Genomic DNA, 14077 nt, shown 5'->3' with positions numbered 1-14077 from the left:
GCAGGTCTCTAAAGAACTACGAAGCTCAATAATCAATCCAGCTCGCCACCAGGCAGCTCAACACTTTGGTCAGCTTGGCAACTAATAGGCAGCTCGACCCTCTGGTAAGCTCGACACCTAATAGGCATATCGACACTCTGGTCAGCTCGGAACCAAATAGGTAGCTCGACACTCTGGTCAGCTCGTTACCTAACTTGCCTAACTCAGCCCAGTCAGCTTGTCACCTAACCTACCTAGCTCGGCCCAGTCAGTTCGGCACCTAACATGCCCAACTCGGCCCAGTTAACTCGGCACCTAATATGCCCCCAGCTTGGCATCCAAGTCCTCATCCAGTGGAAGTTAACTTCGGCCTCTGAGTCATCGGCCACTTGGAAGCAGACCAAATGACGAGGTACTAAGCCCAGAAAAATTGATACATCACAAAAAATCGATTCATCACTAACCATTTTGGAATCGGCAGCCATGGTCTTGAAGAAACTCCTTCGATTTAGAAAGGTGGCTAACAATTCTATCTTATTTGTCCCTGCTATTTTTAATGATGAATTTTCTTTTATCAATGTAGTATCTATTTTATTTGCTCTTTTGGTTTTATTAAATTATTTGACTAACTGGAGGGGGGTGAAAAAACAGCTAGGATCTATGTCGGGAGGTTTACTTTAAGGCAGCCAAGGTGGGATATGCATAATGCAAAATTTATGTGAAAACTATGCAATACCGATAAAACGTCGAGAAAAAAATAGTAAAATTGGCCTGCCCATAGATCAAAACCAGATGGGGTGAACACCCGATCAAATAAAGAAATATGCATGAAGCTAGGAGTGGACTGACCACCTATGAAGAGGGCTGGCTAATATGAGTTGTCTATCTAATCACGGTGTGCAAGGGTACTGATGGAAGGATGGGAACTAAGGGGTTGAGTGTGATGGGTTGTTTTATTAGGTTACAATTGCACTATGATGAAAATGAAGGCGTAGTAGGGAAAGCAATTTAGAAAGGTGGGTGAAGATTTCCTTACAGCTGGACATGGTGGGTAATGCTTTTATAGACGACCAAGTTGAGGGGATGCAAAATGTAGTACGATGCAAATAAGGTGGGCCTCTATCATAAAAGGTATAAAATTTAAGGAAATACTTTCAAAAGAAACAAAAACTAAGGAAAAGAGTTGATTCAAATTAAAACTAATGCATTAAGTGGTTTGTTTGAATCACCACAATTTCTGAACAAAGAAAACTCATATCATTTCTTTCAATTCTCACTTTAAGAAAAACACAATCAATAACAACTAGCACACATATTTTATTTGTGAACCTATAACAACATTTTTGCATTCCTTTATTAATCTTTACTTCACCCATTCTTACTACCTTTCTTTGTCATTAATTTATTCTCTTTTTTTTTTATTTTTTCTTCCCTTTAATTTTTGTATTTTTCATTCTTCCTGCCTTTATATTTTTTAATTGATTTTATTTATTTTTTTTCATTTCTTTGCATTTTTTTATTATTTTATTTTTATTGTTTATGAATTTTTATGATATTTACACTTGGTCTTTACTCCAACTTATTTAAAAATCAATTTTTTAATATTACTTACTTTTTTTATTATCTATTGGAGAATCTTCCTTACTCTTTCCTTTTTTACTTTCCTTTGCTTTCATTTTTTTTAGATTTTTATCCTTTTCTTTTTTCTTTCTTTCTTATTTTTATTGATTTTTATTCTATTAGATTTTACTATATTATTTTTTATTTTATAATTTATTGTTTGTGCTTTTGGGCTATTCATGTAGTTATTATTATTATTATTATTATTATTATTGTTGTTGTTGTTGTTGTTGTTGTTGTTGTTGTTGTTGTTGTTGTTGTTGTTGTTGTTGTTGTTGCTTTACTTTATTTATTTATTTTTATCTGACTTTTCATTTTTATTTTATTGTCTACTTTTTTTGTTTCTTATTTTTTATTTTTATTTGTTTTTGAGATTTTGATCTTTTTATGATATCACACTATGTGTGTCCCACACCTTATCATTTTTTAATGATTTTTCTATTTAGATAATTTGGTTTCTTTTTCCTCATTTTCTTTTTTTCCTCATTTTTTGAGATTTTCTTAAGAAATCTCAAAAAATGTTTTTGAGATTTTTCCTCATTTTTTGGAATTTTGAATTTCGATGATGATGATGATGATATATATATATATATGTGTGTTGTAATTGATTTTTCTTAATTATTCAAAAGAAATATGTAGAAATTTTCTTAAATGGTTTTGTTTCTTTCATCTTCTTTTCCTTTTTTTTTTGCTTTTTCCTTTTTATCTTTATCTTTTTTTCTTTTCTTTCGCATGTTCTCTATTTTTGTATTTCTATTTATTTTGTTGATTTTATCATTTTTTGTTTGTTTATTCATATATTTGGTAATTTTTATTAATTTTTATTTTATTTTATTTTGTCTATTTTTTGATACTTTATTTTTTTTGGATTTTTCAGAAATATGTTACTATATATATATATTTACTTTTTTTTCTTACATTTTTATACACTCTTCATTTTTTTCATCATTATTTTTTGCTTTTTCCCCTTTAAAAACTTCCCCTTTAATTTTTTATCATATTTTGCTTTCTTTTAATTTTTTGAATTCATTGTTATATATATTTTTGACTTTTTATTTTATTTTTTAATTATGTTTTTCAGATTGTGGTCATTTTATATATTTTTTTAATCTTCATTTTATTTTCCCTGTTTCTTCTCTTTGCCATTTTTTTTGAATTTCACCTTTAATATTTCTTTACTTTAATTTTTGGGATTTATTATTTATTATTTATTTTTTTGGTAATTTTGATTATTTTGTATATATGTATTTTACTTTTTCTTCATTTTTTCTTTTCTTTTTTTATTATTTTTTCTCTTCTCTATTTTTTGGATTTTTAATATTTTAATATTATTATTTTATTTTGTGTGTATTTGTGCTTGGCTATCCTTTTTATTTTAATTGTGTTTCCTCTATTTTTTTATTTTTTTTTCTTTCTAATTTTTTGTTTTACTTTTTAATTATTATTTTTATATTATTTTGTTTTTTACTTGTTTTATTTTAGTTTTATTTTACTCTTAACCTTTTAATTATATTTTTTGTTTTTTGTGTTTTTTATTATATGTCATCATTTTATGTGGGCCCCACAAAGGGCATGTAAGCAAACAAAGCTGTGGTGGAAGATGCCCTAACTGACTAGGTTGACACGTGGAGTTTGATGCATGAGGGAAGGGCTTGACACCTAGACTTAAGGCTTCAACAAGGTCGCCAACCTTCAAACCTCCACTCATTGGACAAATGGGCTTCTCAGGTTGGTGACTGGTTAAGTGATTCCAACACAACATATGGGAACTTTGGTCCTAAGGCTTCAGCATACAACCCTCTCCTATAGGATAGTAGGATGCTAAATCTAATGCAAGATGATGTGTGCAATGAATGAGTGAACAGATAAAGCAGATAGAAGAAACAAAGCAATAAACAAATATGCAATAAACATCAGAGAATAAGCAAATATTATTATAACAAAAAGAGTTCCTAATAATGTGCATATAAACAAAAATAGCAATCAAGTCAAATAGGTTCCCATGTGGGCCCTACCTAGGGTCCAAGAACTCCCAAGTGGAGTCGCCTGTTTGTGAGTGTCGGGAAACAACTCACTTGGAATGATTTGGAGTCGCACCTATCAGTTGTGGAAATGGAGGTGATGGGACCTCCAAAATTTTCACCAAAAAGCATTTTTGGTTTACTAGTGACTCTAAACCCAAGGCACTCGCTAAACCAGTATGAGTAAGACTTAAATGGGAGAGGGAAGGGGTTAAGCACCCCTCTCCTGGGGTAGGACCTCCTGAATTTTCATGATCCGATCCATTTGCACCCATAAGAACATTGACATCTATGATCTGTCCCTTAAATACATCTCACTCTCGCATGTGTAGAGGTGTAAATTGACTTTATGGGTTGTCCATGCTTTAGCACATCATGCCTGCCTCCTCTAGGATCCTTAATAGGTCAGGCCCAGCATGGCCCATGGTAGGAGCCCAGGTGGGCCCGAGCTGAGTTGGGCTAGGCCATGAGAGGCATTTAAAAAAAATGAAAATAAATTTATAAAATAGATAAGAAGTTAAAAAAGAATAAAATATTTTATTTTACATGATTTTCTGGATTTATGGGTTGTTCGTACAAGAGGAGATCGAATTCATGGTTTGCGTAGGGAGAACTGCAAGATTTACAGTTTCTTGAATTTATTTATTACATTTGGTCTGTAAATATATATATATTTTTTAATTTTAGACTCAATGTATAGGCATTTGATCTGATGTAATTATTAATAGAAATAGGATTTCTATTCAATTTTATTTTGGATCGAAGATGGCGGTGCAGAAAGGAAGATTTCGTAGAGAAGGAGATTTCGCAGATGGGACATTCACTATTTGCGATTTGTAGTTTGTGAAACTGCAATCTGTGATCTAACCTCTGTTTTGCAGGATGGTGTGTGCGAACAGCCCTAATTAACTGATTCTTGATTTTTTTTATCATTTATTTAATTTCATATTATTTTCTTGAATTAAAGATTTAATTAAAGATCAAACCCTAGACCCATTCGAACCAAGATTGGTTCAAACTGTTTGGACCAAATCTATGGTTTAATCAAGGCTGAAAGTCAACCCTAATTTTTCCACTAATGGGCCTGAGGATTGATATTTAATTAAATGGTTAATTCGGCCCAACTTGTAAAGGCCCAGTTTTAAATAGTTAAAACTGCTAAAAGCCCACTTCAAAGGATAAAGCTATATGGGCCGAACTGGGTAACCCTAATTCAGCCCATATACCTAGATAGTATTAATGGTTAATATTATGGATTTTTAACAGGCTTCCATTGGGCCTTACAGATAATTAATTGATTGGATCAATTTATCCCTGCATGAGATGTTTGGATGTGTGATGTGCTGCGTACATGGTCCATAAGTGCTTGGCCCATGCTTATTCGATAGTGGCTCTTACGTACACCATGGCTGAATGCACATCATTGCCATGGTGTCCCTTGTGGTCATTGGATGACCTTCCTCAGTGGTGGGCCCCACACCTCATCAAGAGGTTACGTGCAGAACCCTAGCCGATTTAAGTCCCACCGAAATCTGGCTTTATGAAAGTCAGTGGGAGCCACTTTGGTTTGACCTAAATCAAACCAGGGCATAATTATTTGTTCCCTCCAGCTAATATGAATGCAAGTGATAAGGAGATTCATATGATGAACTCTCTAAAGGCCTTTGATCATTAGCATGAGGATGGGTCCTTCAGTAATGAGGAAACACACTGGAAAATGGGCTATCCATTTGCTGTTGGGCTTGTCTAAGTGTTTCATGAGATGATAGGGGCGTCATAGACCGATGTGGGAGGGGCTTAACTAGAAAGTGGAAACTCTCTCACGGTACCTTGGCGTTCACGAACATGATGGGTGAGCACTCACTGGACAGAAAGGTTTACCTGGAAACGGCTTTGAACCTTGTCTGATAGAGACCAAAGGGAAAACCCATATGATGAGTGGATATGATCCTTCACAGAAAGGTGGTGGGGTTATGCAGCTGAAACAGTTGGCTCCATGCACCCTATGTGATTTCCCACATTTCTAGAGACAACCCGTAGTCTCCGTCATTGAGAAAGGAGGGAAATCTCAGAGATGAATAAATGGAAATGGATCGTAGATTAAAATCCATATCTATGAAATGAACATGAATCAAATTAGGTTGTGGACCGATGTTTGCTCTTTTATCAGAAAATGGCAAACGGATCTTTTGCAAAGCTTCTTGATGACAACAAGCTTAAGGGCCCAAACTATGCCGACTGGTAAAGGAACCTTATGCTGGTCCTAACTTCTGAAAAGCTGGACAAAGTGGCAAAGAATCCTACCTCGTAGCGTCCGGGTGACAGGGCTTCTGACGCCCGAAGGAGGGACTATCAGGAATGGGAGGAGAAAAACTCCCTTGCCCGGTATTACATCATTGCCTCCTTGGACAACCCAATACAGAGGCAGTTTGATCACATCGAACTTGCCAAAGAATATTGGATAGTCTCAGGACGATGTATGAAGAGCAGAATCATTCTATTCGACAAAAGGTCTTGAAACAGTTCATGACCACACAAATGTCCAAGGGCCAACAAGTTCATGACCATTGTCTTCGGATGATGGGATACATCAACAAACTGGAGGCTCTTGGATCCGGGCTGGACCTTGTAACCCAGATGGATGGTATCCTTAATTCTTTGCCTCCTTCCTTTAATTCGTTCATCATGAACTATAACATGAACAAGCTGAATGCCAGTTTACAAGAGCTCAATAATATGTTGCAAAGAGCTGAAGAACTCATTACAAAGGATGAGCCTATAGCTATGCTTATTGAATCTAGCAAGACGAGCAAGAGAAAGAGGAAGGCAAAGAAGCCTCAGAAGAAAGCCACTAAGGGTAAGAAGCAGAAGAAAGACAAAGCATCGGATGCCTGTCACTTCTGCAAGAAGACCGACCATTGGAAAAGGAACTGTCTTTCCTACCTGGAATCCAAGAAAGGTAAATTCGAATATTGTGTTATAGAAACCAATTTATTGGTAGTTTCTGCGTCTTGGTGTATTGACTCCGGGGCTTCAATTCATGCGTGTAACTCACTACAGGGGTTCGAGGTAAGCAGAAGGCTGAGTGAAGGAGAAGTTACACTCTACTTGGGGACTACTGCAACTGTTGTAGCCACGACAATAGGAACCGTGGAGTTAATTTTTAGAGAATGAATAATTGTACTCAAAGATTGCCTTTATGTACAAAATTTAAGGAGAAATTTGATTTCTGTTTCAAAACTGTGTGCAGATGGTTATTCTGTCTTCTTTAGTAATATAATTACTATTAAAAGAAATAACAGATTCATCACATACGGGGAACTAGAGAATGGTCTCTATGTTTTACATCTTTCTCTAGAAACTAACATAACCAAAACTACGTCGACTGAAATTCCCAAGAAGAGAGCCCGTGATACAGTTAATCCCACGTGTCTGTGGCATTACCGACTTGGCCACATCGGTGTTGACCGAATCACAAGGTTGGTAAAGGATGGTCCTTTGGATTTTCTAACTGTAGTAGATCTTCCCACCTGTGAGCCTTGCCTACAAGGCAAGATGACAAAACGGCCATTTAACGGTAAGCTTGAAAGATGTACAGGCACACTTGACCTAATACATACTGATGTATGTGGTCTCCTAAGTGTTAGGACACAAAATCAACACGTGTATTTCATCACCTTCACAGATGATTTCTCACGATATGGTTACGTGTACCTAATGAGACACAAGTATCTCTCTAACGAATTCAGGGACTACTTAAAGGACAATGGGATAGTATCACAATTAGCTCCTCCTGCTACACCACAACTTAACGGTGTTTCAGAGAGGAGGAACAGGACCTTACTGGATATGGTCTGGTCACTTCTCATACACTCAGAGTTACCCACATCCTTTTGGGGTTACGCATTAAAGACTGCGATTTACGTGTTGAATCGGGTTCTAACCAAATCGGTTCCGAACACTCCATATGAACTTTGGACCGGAAAGAAACCAAGTGTCAGACACTTGAAGATTTGGGGTTGTCCAGCACACGTTAAAAAAATGAGTGCAGACAAGTTGGAATGCAAGACCAGCCGTTCCCTATTTGTAAGCTACCCAAAAGGCTCTGTAGGTTACCTTTTCTATGACCCAAGTGAGCAAAAAGTGTTCTGCAATCAAAATGCCCAATTCTTGGAGACCGATTACATCCTGGACACCCATCGTCAGGAAATTGTTCTTGATGAGGAGAGCTCAGGAGCAGTGGGAGATTCCCCACAAGTTCCAGGTAGTGACCAACCTAGAAGATCCACAAGGATAGTTACCTGGTGGAAACCTTGACTAGTGAGGAGGATCCCGTGACATACGCGAAAGCTATGTTGGACATGGATTCCCAAAAGTGGGTGGTGGCCATGAGAGCAGAGATGGACTCAATGGAGACCAATGGAGTCTGGACTCTAGTAGATCCACCCTCCGGGGTAAAAGCAATTGGTTGCAAATGGATTTACAAGAGGAAGAAGGGCCTCGATGGTAGGGTTGAGACCTTCAAAGCTCGTCTGGTGGCGAAAGGGTACACTCAGAAAGAGGGCATCGATTATGAGGAAACTTTTTCGCCTGTGGCCATGCTTAAAACCATTAGGATCTTGCTAGCTGTAGCAGCATATCATGATTATGAGATTTGGCAAATGGATGTCAAAACTGTATTCCTGAATGGAGATCTTGCTGAAGATATCTATATGCAGCAGCCGCAAGGCTTCATTGTTGCAGGTCAGGAAAACATGGTATGTAAACTCAATAGATCCATTTATGGACTTAAGCATGTTTCTAGAAGTTGGAACATCCGTTTTGACTCTGCTGTCAAATCGTTTGACTTCGAGCAGAATCCGGATGAACCCTGTGTTTACAGGAAGTACAGTGGAGATAAGGTTATCTTCTTGGTTCTGTATGTAGATGACATTCTACTCATTAGGAATGATGTAGGAATGTTGACTACGGTGGAAGTATGACTTTCACAACAATTCTCCATGAAAGACCTTGGAGAAGCCTCCTATATACTGGGTCTTTGACTCTATAGAGATAGGTCGAAGTGGATAATAGGATTATCCCAATTTGCCTACATTGACAAAATAGTCAAAAAATATAGCATGAAAAACTCTAAGAAAGGAAATGTTCCTTTCAGGCACGGAGTCACTCTCTCCAAGAAGATGTCTTCCAAGACTTCTGAGGAGATTGTTGGCATGAAAGACGTTCCCTATGCCTCTGCTGTAGGGAGCATCATGTATACCATGCTGTGCACTCGTCCTGACATTGCTCAGGCAGTGAGTGTAGTAAGCAGATTTCAGGCCAACCCAGGGCAGGAGCACTGGACTGCTGTGAAAAACATACTTAAGTACCTTAGAAGGACAAAAGAGTTTTGTCTAGTATTCGATGGTAGCTCACTACAGACCCAAGGGTATACAGATGTCGATTTTCAGTTGGATCTAGATGATAGAAAGTATACATCTGGATATGTTTTCACGATAGGATCGTGTGCTGTTTGCTGGAAAAGCAGCAAATAAGGGTCCACTACAGACTCCACGACCGAGGCCGAGTACATTGTTTCAAGTGAGGCTGCCAAAGAAGCCGTGTGGATGAAGAAGTTCATTCACGAGTTTGGAGTAGTTCCATCCAGTACATCACCCATCCCATTGTTGTGTGACAACAATGGAGCTATTGCTCAGGTTAAGGAGCCACGAGCCCACTCGAAGTCGAAGCACATCGAGAGGAAGTACCATGTACTAAAGGAGATTGTTGGTAGAGGGGACGTCCTGATTCAGAAGGTAGCGTCAGCGGAAAATGTAGCAGACCCATTGGCGAAGCCACTATCACAGAAAGTGTTTGAGAAACACATGGAAAGCATGGGACTCTGGAAGAACACTGCTGATTCTGCTCCACCCTGCACTGTGCCATCTTCAGTGAGAGCAGATTTTGGATCCTTCTTTGGGCGTGAACACCTCCATTGGGAGATACTACTTCTCTGTATCAGGTATTATCTCTCCCTACTCCTTTTGGTTCATATCTGGTTTAGTTTATGATTCAAGAATGATCATTGAAAATATGATTTTCTAAATGGGGAATTCGATTCCCAGTTGAAGGGAGAGAAAAATTTTTGAAATTTGCCCCCCTTATTCTGCAATCTTTTGGCGTCCATGTGATGGATTTCCTATCCCTTCATTCCCTTCGTTCAAAGCTCTCTCTTTTCCCTCCGTTTTTGGGCACCAAAATCGCCGCTGCCACTACAACTTCTCGTAGAGGCGGTGATCTTCTTCTTCATCTTCTCCTTAAGTTCTGTGTTTGGATCTCCAACTTTTCCCTTCATTCAAAAATCCTTCTTTTCCCTCTGTTTTTTGGCCCCAAAATCGCCGCAGCCACCACAACTTCTGGCAATGGTGGCGAATTCTTCTTCCTCCTCTCCTTAAGCTCTATGTTTGGATCTACCAAAATCGTCACCGTTGCTACAACTTCCAACAGCGGAGGTGATGTTCTTCCTCTGCTCCCCTTCTCCTCTTCATTCTCCCTCTTCACTTCCCTTCTCCACTTTCCCTCAGTCATTAATCACACCAACAATGGTTTTCTCCACTGTTAACAACTGTTGTTAATGCTTTGTCTAGAAGTCCGAACCTGTCCTCCACTATCACCACTTGAAAATCAAGAAACAAAAAAACAACTCAATAAACAACTGGAGAAGGGAAAAGAAGAAGAAAATAAAAGAAGTGTATGCTTAAGATCCCCTGGGTTTGCTGCTGAACCTTCACCGCTAGAATCGCCACTGCCAATCTTCGCCGCTAGAACCTCCGGTGCCCAATCGAAAACCCGAGACTCCACTGCCAAATCATTTGTCAAATTTTTTTTAAAGTTTCAAGAAGGCACTCCTCTAATAACTGCAAATTCAAAAAGACTTAGGATCTGTTTGGTTTGCAGGAATAGGGGTCGAAATCAGAATCGGAATGATCCATTTTGAATCCAAATGTTTGGCTTGGTAGAGTCGGAATTCCACTCCTCTAGCAGAATGGGAATCCCTCGTATGGGGGATTGACCATTCATGACCCCACCCGAATGTGATTCCCATTCCGGATATGAATATCTTTTTTTTTATTTTTATTTTTTGGACAAGAATGCCCTCCTCATTTTCAATCCAATCGAAGAGATTGGGAGAACCCAACAGGGAGAAATCCATCGCCATCTTCCATTGGGAAATCCGAACAGAGAGCAGAGAACTCCATCACCATCTTCCATCACCGAACAGAGGGCCGAACCAACCTCCGGCAAGGTAAGATCACAGCTAAACCATTATACTCCTCCTCCTCTTCGTCCTCCTCCTTCCTTGAAATCAACCGCGCACTGATTGAATCTTCTTCCTCTCCTCCTCTTCATCATTCTTCTTTTTTTCCACCAACTGACTGGTTCTATCATATTCAGATATGCTCCTACTCATTTTTTGGATCGATCTACTTCACTGCTACCGTTAACGGTTTTTCACACCAGGCAATCGGTGAGGAATTTGGCATTTCCAAAAAAAAAATTAGCAATTTGGCATACAGTACAATAAGCTTTCGTGTATGGTTTTCTTTCATTTTATCTTATATGCATATATTTTACAAATTAATGCATATTATTGAGAAATGTTCTATAATGTTTGAGTAAGAATAGGGAGTTTATGTGTACAGGTGTATTCCTGGGTTCATTTAAGTTCTTGTCTTTGATTATTTCTTATGATTTGCAGTTTAAGGGAGTACAATCAGGGGTATACTGGTTGTTTTCAATTATATTTGAAAAGGAGTTTATATTAATGGAAAGGGACTGAACACCCATCCTTTTTTTCAGACCTGTTTTCTTCAGCTTTATACTTTCTCTCTCTTCTGACCAAATCATGTAAAATATGTAAGATGTATAATATATGATTATATACATAGAAAAGACAAAAAAAAATTATTTTCTTTAAAATTATTTGCATAGAAATGACCTGTAAAGGTGAAGAAAGCATTATTATATATGAATTCCATTTCCTTCTCTGAAAATGACAAATTATTTGCATAGAAATGATCTATTTAGAAATTATTAACCGTGTGAAATTCTAAATGTTTATTCTAAAACATTAGGGCTGTTCACAGGTCGGGTTGGGTCGGTTTACTGAAATTTTTCCAAACGATCCAACCTGGTCGGGTTACCTGAAATTGAAACCGAAACTGACCCTATGTTAAGCAAAACTGACCTGGTTGGTTTGAGTCGGGTTGGGCTGGTTTCGGCTCTAAGTTCAACCATGATAATAAATTGAAATTTCAAATTTTTATTCTTGAGAGTCAAATTGTATTAGAGATTGTGCTTGAGTTGAGGGGCTAAGGGGGGCGGACCAAGTTAGAATAAAAGTTATCAAGAAAATAGAATGTTAAACTGTATTAAAGAAAGAAGACTGAAATTTGTATATTTCAAGAAACCTTCTAATCTAAGTAAAAAAAGACACATAATTCTAATTGTAATTGGTTGCCTATTTGGTGTAAAAGACCATAGAAATTAGGATCCTTTGATTCTATTTTTTAAACTTTTTCAAAAAAATTTCTTGTCTATTTGTCTTACAATACTTTCCATTAATGTCATTCCTAACTAGAAGACTAGAAATTAAGTTAGGTTGTAACTACGATAGAGACAACCTAGTTAAGTAGCAACTAAGTAGGTTGTAACTACTAATTAGGAACTAACTATTAAGTCGGTTCGGTTTAGGTCGATTTCGGTTTTCAAGTGTAAAAACTGAAATCGGCCCGAACCATTGGTTTATGATTTTTTACAACCCGAAACCGACCGGTACTGAAAAAAACCCGACCGACATGAGTTGATGGGTCTGCATTGGTCGATTTGGTTGGGTTGGGTCTTCTTATGAACAGCCCTACAAAACATGTCGATTGTGGAACTTGTACATAATATGATATATGCATAATATATTGATAAAAAAAATAATACATGCATAATATGCAAGTATGCTAAACATAAACAAATCTCCGAAGGCACAGTGACACCTTAATACTTAATATGTTAAGATCCTACTCCTGCAACTAAGGGTGTATTGAAACCAAATTGAGAAACTAACCATGGATACTTATGAAGCTTACAATGCGTAATTTGGGTCATCAGAGTCAGTGCACAATTCAAGTCCAAACTCATTCTGACCAGAGATACATGAATCATCTGAAGGTTTTTTCCAAATGACAGTATTTCCATCTACAACAATCGGCTGATAACACAACACCCTTGCTACAGCCTACAGATCTCCCCATTCTTTACCTTGTTCAGGCCATTGTACAGGGGGACCAGAGATGATCAGATAATAATAATTAACAATTATTTTGTATGCGGAGTAATTTGAAGTATTTCTTCTTAATATCCTAGAAGATATTTTGTATACGGAGTAATTTGAAGTATTTCTTCTTAATATACTTGAGAAATCTGGGTATAGCACTTGTCTGCATCACCATATTTGTCAAATATTTGTAGTTTGGTATCAACATTCCCTTTGAAGCTGATTGAGGGCCAGCTCACCAACCAACGACAACACTCTCTAGAGTCCTTACGTGATCCAACACCCATAGGATAATGGCGACAGCTCCATGCATTGGATAAGCATTGGAGGGCGGTGGCTATCGGATGGTGGATATCAAAGGCAGTCAGAAGAAGATTTTGAAGATGTCTATCCTGTTTTAGTTGTTTTAGTTGCTTTATAAGTTTAACTCTCCTGGTTATTCTACAAGTCTATCGGATGTACTATAAATAACCCTATTTTGAGTTAAAGATACAAGAATTTTCTATAGCAATTCTCTCTACTACGGCTCTACGCCTAGCCCTTTACGTGAGACTTCAAGTCTGAAGCCGATTCGATCGTCCGGGTGCTTGCATAGTCAGCCCGATCAAGTGCGTCACGCTGTGTCAGATGGTATCAGAGCGGGAGTTCACCCAGTCAGATGGCCAACCGAGACAGTAGCAATCGCAACCAACCCCGTGACGGAGATCAGGGGTTATAAGCTATTTGGAGAGCGATCGAAGAGCAGTGCACAACCACGTGTAACATTGAGCAGCAGTTGGCAGAGATCGCTGGACAACTGCAGACTTTGTTACAGGAGGATGTTCCAAGGAACTGAGATAACCCGTACCCAACCGGAGGAGACGACCATGGTAGACCACTCATCGATCCTATACCCCAGAACCCTACTCTTGATGATGATAGCGACGACGAACTAGAACTCGGCGTTTCTCCTGTTATTCCCGGTGATGGCAGAAACGGTAGGAATTGGTGAAATCCCGACAATTTTAATCACCATCGGAATAATGATGGGTTTAAACTCAAGGTGGATATTCCTACTTTTAGTGGGGATCTGGATATAGAGGGCCTTTTGGATTGAATCACCGAGGTTGACCGTTTCTTCGAGTACATGGAGATCCCGGAAGAAAGAAGG

At 38.1% G+C, this 14077-nt stretch overlaps 1 long non-coding RNA gene across 1 annotated transcript; it reads left to right on the top strand.

Moving 5' to 3' along the window:
• Nucleotides 1–10812: 10812 nt before the first annotated feature.
• LOC148852789 (uncharacterized) lies at nt 10813–13357 on the top strand. The gene is made up of 3 exons (XR_016099035.1): nt 10813–10905; nt 11055–11127; nt 13122–13357. It is a non-coding gene; the product is annotated as an uncharacterized LOC148852789 (long non-coding RNA).
• Nucleotides 13358–14077: the final 720 nt, after the last annotated feature.

The sequence above is a fragment of the Nelumbo lutea genome, chromosome 5 (assembly GCF_056320005.1).
Source record: "Nelumbo lutea isolate HS-2025 chromosome 5, American lotus-T2T, whole genome shotgun sequence".
Taxonomy (NCBI): domain Eukaryota; kingdom Viridiplantae; phylum Streptophyta; class Magnoliopsida; order Proteales; family Nelumbonaceae; genus Nelumbo; species Nelumbo lutea.
This window is presented reverse-complemented; position numbering and strand designations above follow the sequence as displayed.